We start from the raw sequence: 7,558 nt of genomic DNA on the forward strand, positions 1-7,558 counted from the left end.
TAATCCTAGTTTTCAAAGCTTGACAAGTGGAATCCATTCATTCCTTCTTCTGCCTAATAATTTTTTGCTCACTTTCCAGCTTTTGTGACAAAGCGTGTTCTCCTTCACGGAGAGCACGTGTTGCGGTGGGGGCCTCCAGGACACTCCAAAGTTGGGGGCGGGCTAATTGATCGTTGGCCACTGATGCGATTGGGGCTTCCCTTGTTGTTGGGAAGAAGTTAATGTTGCCATTTATTGATTGACAGCCAGAAATACTAAAACTCCTTGCACGAGGCTAGAGCTTCCTCTTTTCGCCCATGCATCGGATTGCCCATCCCTCCCTCCTTAGAATAGGGTTGTTCGCTTTGACCTTGCTATGCCTGTCATGGGGTCGTCTGCTTTGGAGCGGGGGCCTGGTAGGAATTTTGTCCATCTGGCTGATTGGCTGGGGCCATTTGGTTTTTGCCTACTGCGTAGCAAATCGTCACAACTTGTAAGGTTGCGGTTAGGCATTGGTTTATGGTTTGGTTGGTTGAGGGGCATGGATTGGCTGTGCCTGCCCCTCTAATGCTGTTGCTGCAAGGGATTCCGTTAAAGGAATTGGGAGCTAACTATTGCTTGTCCACTCTGTCAAGGGGGCTCGGGCCATAGCAATGAGCTCCTGGTTGCATTTGGGGTGAGGGCAGGTTCCCTGCTCCGCGTAACCCCCAAATGTATTCCCCCATTCTGACTTTCGCATCGTGCGGAATGTCAGTCTGTCCCCCATGGTGGGGGCAGATAGTCGCAACCAATGCCTAAGCAACCACTCACAAATTTGTATTTTAATAAAGTTGTGGCCAAAATTATGCCAAAAACCTTAAACAAAAAATTCTGTGTGATGTGTGAGTTATTAGGGTGGACCTGGGGACCTCGACACGCAATTACTATACACTTTTTCTGGTTTTTGAGGACCGTATCTATTTCCTCCAGGGTGGTAGGACCGTCCATGAATTCCTGTTCCTCATCAGTTAAGGTAAGCATGATCAGCTCTGCCAGGAATTTTCTGATTTTCTCCTCAGTCGGGTTGTGGGAGGTGTATAGGTTAGAGCAAAATCCTGCAAATTCTGAGGTTATTTCTTTGGGGGAGAATGTTATGTTGCCGACTTTTTTGGTGATGCAATGTATTCTTGTTTTGAGTGATTTTTTCCTACACCTGTTTGCTAATAGTCTGGAGTTTTTCTCTCCATATTCATAGAATAGTTTAGATTATAGAATGTTGATCATTGTTTTGTTGATTTCTAGGGACTTTAGTTCCCTCCTTTTTTGTTCTATAGGTTTAAGAAGTTTTTTTTAAGCTCTTGTTTGTTTGTAGCGTGATGAGAGGGCCATGATGTCTTGTTCTATTTTGCTAACTTTTGAGGTTTCTTTTTTAAGGGATCCACACATTCCAGTCCAGACGCCAGGGCACAGTGTCCAGACTAGATAGCATTCTGCTCACACAAGGTTTGATCCCCTTAGTGGAATCAATGAACATAGGTAACATCAAAATCACGGATCACACCCCAGTAGAAGTTACTCTTAAAATAGGAGAGGGAACACAAATCACTCCATCATGGTCCTTCAGTCCTATCCTAACCACAAATAAACAAATTAGAGAAAATCTCACAAAAACTCTCCAAAACTACTTCAAAGAAAATGATGAAGACAATATAACAACCCCCTCTCCTGTGGGACGCAATGAAAGCAGTCACCAGAGGAGCTTGCTTAAACGAGAAAACATCCCTTAAAAAACTGTACACTTTTTCTGTCACAATCAGTATTGGATTCTGCACTCTAAACTTTTATGGAAAGGCTTCCTTTTTATCTTCAGGTTTAGAGACCACTGCTCAATATCTTCAACAGCTAAAATAACAGGTCAACAGTGATTGAAGTCCTTCCCTTTTGCTGCTAAGGTGTTTGTCTGACTCCTTTTTACGAGAACAGTGGTTGCTTTCCATTGTTAACAATTAAGTGATGATTGCAAGAAGCCCGAAGTATGGATTTGCGTGGGTTTCTTTGTTTCGTTTTACCTGAACCACAAGTTAGATGTTTTAATTATATGCAGCTGTATTATTTAGAAAGAAAGATTTATACAACCTGAAGAGAAACCAGAGTATTTATGTTTAATTAATTAATTAATTTGTTTAAAATAAGGCAGCTAAAATCTTGGGAACCACTTGATTTTATAGCAATGTAACAAAAGCAAGGGCTGACTTAAACTGGTTTTTTGTTTGGAAGACCCTTAGTGCTTCTGAGCTCCAGAGACAAAATGATGAAAAAGTTTCAACAGAAGAAAAAAATACCTTGGGGTAAATTGTAGCTAGGGGCCAACAAAATGATAATGGAAAGCCCGCAAGCAGGACACAATCTTTTCAAAGAACTAGTTAAAATATATCCAGTTGTGACATATGAACTGCTGAATAATCAAGTGAAATATCAGACCGTTTTAATCATGTTCGAGAGAGACCTTGGTGACTGGCAGTTGAATGTGAGTGCTAAATTGACTGAAATGTCTTGCATTTGAGTTGACATCTTGCAGCATGAAGGTTCTGGTATAAAATTAAACTGCTGATATCTTGTTTGCATATGCAAGACATCTGTTGATTCTGCTAATTATGAATGAGGCACTAAGTGACCTCAATAAGTTTCACTGAAATAACCATTTCTAACTGGGTTGCACAGGTGGATTTAAGAGCAAAATGAATATTCTGAAATCAACTTTCTTTAAATGGAGGGAAGGTGTGGGTGTGATGGAACTCTTTGTTTGCTCTGGTAGCTTTGTTGGTTACAAAGGGCACAATCAATAGTCATTAACAGCAACAGAAGTCTTGCTATTGGCTTCAATAAATTGTGCACTGCATCTTGAATTAGCAATGCAGTCACAGATTTTAATTAAAAGTTCCTTGTAAAACTTCAGATTTCTTCTTCTGAATTATCAGCTTTTTTTCCTGTATTTCACAACATGCAATGACATGTGTGCATCATGTCCTATATTTCACAGGCAAAGCAACAGAGCTTTGATTAGACACACCATATTCAAAACTGCACTGAGAAATGACAGTGTTTTCTGCATTTTTAAACTTTTCGTGCATTTTCTACAAATTCATTAACTCTGTGGCAACCATATCTTTATTCTGAAGAGACCAAGATCCAGCTATTTATTCCTTGTGAAAATTGCTTTGGCTTTTTAAACTCAGTGGCTTTGTTTTGTTTGCTATTATGGTATGCATTTTTGTGTTTTTATATTGCAAAACACCCTGTGATCTTCAGATGAAGGGCAGTATAGAAATTGAATAAATGAATAAATAAATAACATTTCTTTCTTTTTTTAATACTCCAGTCCTGTAGTTTAATGGTTGGGAACAAGGTGTGATTCAAAGATACTTACAGTTCAGCAAATCCTGTACTGTAAAAAGAAGATAGAGAACTTAAAACAGACATGATAAGGAATGTTGTGAAAGGAAGGGGGGATGAGTCAACTTTCAGGACTACATTCAGCTAAACCATATGCAGAGCAGGCACACTGAAATTAATGAACTTAAGTTGGTGTCGTTTGAAGAACCACCTACACCCATATGAACTTCTGGGCTCTTTGATCAACCTCTGAGGCCATGATTTCTGTCCTAGTACTGAGGGAAATCTGGTTGGTGAGTACCAGAGATGATGCCTTCACACTGATTGGATTCCATGCCTCAAGAATGCTGCTCGATCCCTTCTCTTGTGTGCTTTAAATGGTACTTAAACATTTTGTTACCCCACTAAGCTTTTTATTGATATTACGGCATGCCCCCCCCACCAACACTTTCCTGTGATTAACAAAATATATATTTTATTATGTGACAAAATGTCTCTCATTCTGACTTTGTCAGCTGCTTTGATAAATATTAAATGACGCTTTTCCCAAGGTGGCAGTTATACAGTCTGGGAATGTTCCGAATGGCTTCATTTGCTGGAACTAAATGATATTTGTGTGATCCTCCAGTATCCATTGTGTATGTTCAGAAGTTCTCCCTCTTTGCTAACTTTGTAGGATCAGTTGGAATCACTAAGCAGTTCTGAGCAAGGCTGAAAGCTGTGGTTATCAGAACTGAAATGTTTAGCAACCACAAGCCAAAGCGTTCTGCCACATAAATGAAATCTCTGTTTTGTTAATCAAAGTAACCTATATATTATTTTTGTGATGGACAAAATCCTAAATTGGATGCAGAGCTGGCTTGTGTGAAATGCTGTTTGATGCTTTTAATTGTAAGCTGAATTGTAAGGCTTTGCCTTAAATGATAGTGCAGATGTTAATGATTACAAAGGACTGGTGGGCCTGCCTAGTACACCGTCCAGAAAGGTTCCTCCTCAAAGCCCCACCCCACCCCACAAAGCCCCCTTCCCAGTTACTACTCACCAACGTCTCCTCCACCTCCCCCTTGCCCAAGCCCCCTCCCCTAATTCCTCTCTAAACTTTCACAGCTCACCCCTGCAAGCACACCACCCTCTCTCTTCACCTGCCCCCCACAAGCCCAGATCACTTTTCCATTCCAACCACCTGCCGAAAGTCCTTCTTGCTCCCCCCCCCCCCGCTGCCTGCTTCTCCCTGAAGAAGAGAAGAGTTTGGATTTGATAACCCGCTTTATCACTACCCTTGGGAGTCTCAAAGCGGCTAACATTCTCCTTTCCCTTCCTCCCCCACAACAAACACTCTGTGAGGTGAGTGAGGCTGAGAGACTTCAGAGAAGTGTGACTGGTCCAAGGTCACCCAGCAGCTGCATGTGGAGGAGCGGGGAAGCGAACCCGGTTCACCAGATTACGAGTCCACCGCTCTTAACCACTACACCACACTGGCTCCCCTGGTGTTTCCCTCCCTCTGGGGGATAAGCAGTCTTTTGCCAGTTTGACAACAGACTGGTACAAATATTGCACAGAGAGAAATACAGCAGCTCCTTGTCACACATAACATGTCGTTTCACCTTCAGACACACTGCAGTTTTGATCAAAGATAAACTAAACATATATTAAACAGACAAACAAGAAGTCCAACATTTTCATCTGACTCCATTGTCACAAACTGAACTGATGGGAAAATAACAAACTCTATCTGAAATTTTAGAAAACCTTTTCTCCTTGCTCAAATGCTAACGTCTTGAGCGCTATCTGAAAGCAAAAGTAGACAGCTCAGATTTTGTTACTTTTGAGACAGTTTGGAATCAACTACAATACGTTACTGACTGCATATATAATTCATTATTCATGCCATTATTTTCTAAATCATTCTGGTTTGTTTGCTGGATATTGACATTATTTTCTACTGTAAAAAGTGAAGCATTCACCAAATACCTTGAATGAACAGGTTAACAGTAGGCCTCTCATTTTAATCTATACAAATTTCCTTTTCCATTTAATTCACTCCTTTAAAAATAATTTCTTTGCTTTTCAACCAATATGACAACTTTATAATTAAATGTTTTGACATGAAAAAGCTTTATCCATTTTCCCGATAAATCAGCTAACTAAGCAAAGGTCTTTATCACTAAAAGCATGGGGAAAGAAAGGAGGTGTTATGAATACTGAGTAAATCTTCTTAAAATGATTAATGGAGAAAATACATTTATAAAGACTTGAAATAGAGATGGACAAGACAATTTGATATTTCATTATCACTCAGCCATAAGTACATTCTTTTTCCGTTCAATAAAGACAAGCCACATAGTCAAGCTCACTTTATTCAGAACAAGAAAAATGTACAAAATAGTGGCCCAAAAGGGCTAGGGTATAACATATATTTATTTTAACACACTTCCAAGGAGATCAAGCAAAAAATGACCAGGGTTGTGTTTTTTCATGTCAAGACTGTAATGTGGGTTATATTGACTGGGCTGATGTATAATGCAATTGTGTGGAAGCTCTAAATCACATATCTCAAGTAATAGTTGCATGAAGAATGCAGTTCTTCCACATATAAACATTTCCCATCATGCCGCTGGCACTTCACAACAGCTTTGTGCAAAAAGCCATGAGAAAAGGCATGTCCATTTTATAGTGGCTGTGAATCAACCTACGTATATGGATTAGCTAAAGTCCACCCAAAATACTTTTGTGACTAAGCAGGAACAGGCAAACTAAGACTGTTCAGGAGACATGCCTTTTCCCTTCCTTTCTGCTTCCTAGACATATGCTTGGATGAAAGGAAGTCAGGAAGAGACGTAGCTGGCTTCAGTTATTCATTGTGGAATCTACTTTGGTTTTTAAACAAAACAAAACCCACTCCAGGTGTGCTCCCAAACTTTCTTCATTTTTGTCGCCCCCATTTTTTTGCAGGGGTTATGGACTTCTTTTTTATTGCAATTGTTAAAATGATTGGGGATCAAAAACCTTGTGGATCTGCTGCAAATCACCCAAGATCTATCAGTGGGTTCAAATTTATCTTCTGGTGCAGTCCCCGCCCTGACAGTATTCAGTTCTGTTGGCTAAAATAGAGGGTCCTTTGGGCTTATAGATTAGGATGCATTTCTTGAAATCAAGCAGATGGCTCAGTGTCATATGGTAGAATCGAAGCAAATCCAGTTTTGAAGCCCAATAGTATTTGACATGTCTAAATAATGTATGAAACCATCTATTCACTTGAGATGTACTACACTTTTTTGTGGGGGGAGAGATTGGCAGAGAGGAAGAGAACCTGCCTTGCCCCTCATTTTTCATTGGTGACTTGCCCCAAAGCCCCGACCCCCAAAAAACTTGCCAACCAGCCCCCTCCCAGTTGACTGGCAACCCTAGTCAAGAAGAAGGAAAAGAACAATTATCTTTTTGAGGTGGAGTTAGAGAGTTCTAGGTTATTTGTCTTTGGAGGAAAATGAATGAATGGTAGGAGGAAGGGTGGAAGCAGGTGCTGCACAATTAAAATAGCACTCTAACTATTTAAAAATAATAAACCCAATATATTTCCCTAACCTTTAAAAGTGCCCCAAATGTTCCACCTGAAGGAACTGCCTTATTTTACCTGATCTTAGGGTCTGTCTTCCTTGCTGACTTGTGTGTTGTGTTGTCCTACTTGCTCAAGAGTGTTACTTATTATGCACTGCATGCTTTCTGGAGAAACTACTAGACTGAATAAGTACTGTCCAAAGTTAAGGCACAGTTAAGAGAAGGACGCATTCACAAAGATCGTCAGCCTGCGTGTATATCCTTTAAAATGTTGCTTTGATTACATTTTGAATTACTCCAGCATCTCATAAAAGTATAAGCGTCCAAAACTGGGCACCTTTAAAATGGGGAAACAGTTCAGAATTAACAATTCCACCATATGGAAACACAGACTAGTCAGAAGGGAAAAATCCTTTAAAGGGATAGCAGTTTAACGAAAATATCTTTGCTGTTAATGGTAAGCACTGAAGTAGGTTTCATTTATAGCAATTTAATGGCTCTTCTGTGATGAGCTAGCTGAAGCTATTTCAACACAGAATATTAAGTTTGTACTTAAACTTCAAATTATAACAGAAAATGAACAACCAGAAAAACCTCCTAGCCATTAAAATGTTTCAGCAACGAGAAGTGACCGTTAATAGTGAATGTGAAA

This window comes from Podarcis raffonei, chromosome 4 (assembly GCF_027172205.1).
Source record: "Podarcis raffonei isolate rPodRaf1 chromosome 4, rPodRaf1.pri, whole genome shotgun sequence".
Lineage (NCBI taxonomy): Eukaryota > Metazoa > Chordata > Lepidosauria > Squamata > Lacertidae > Podarcis > Podarcis raffonei.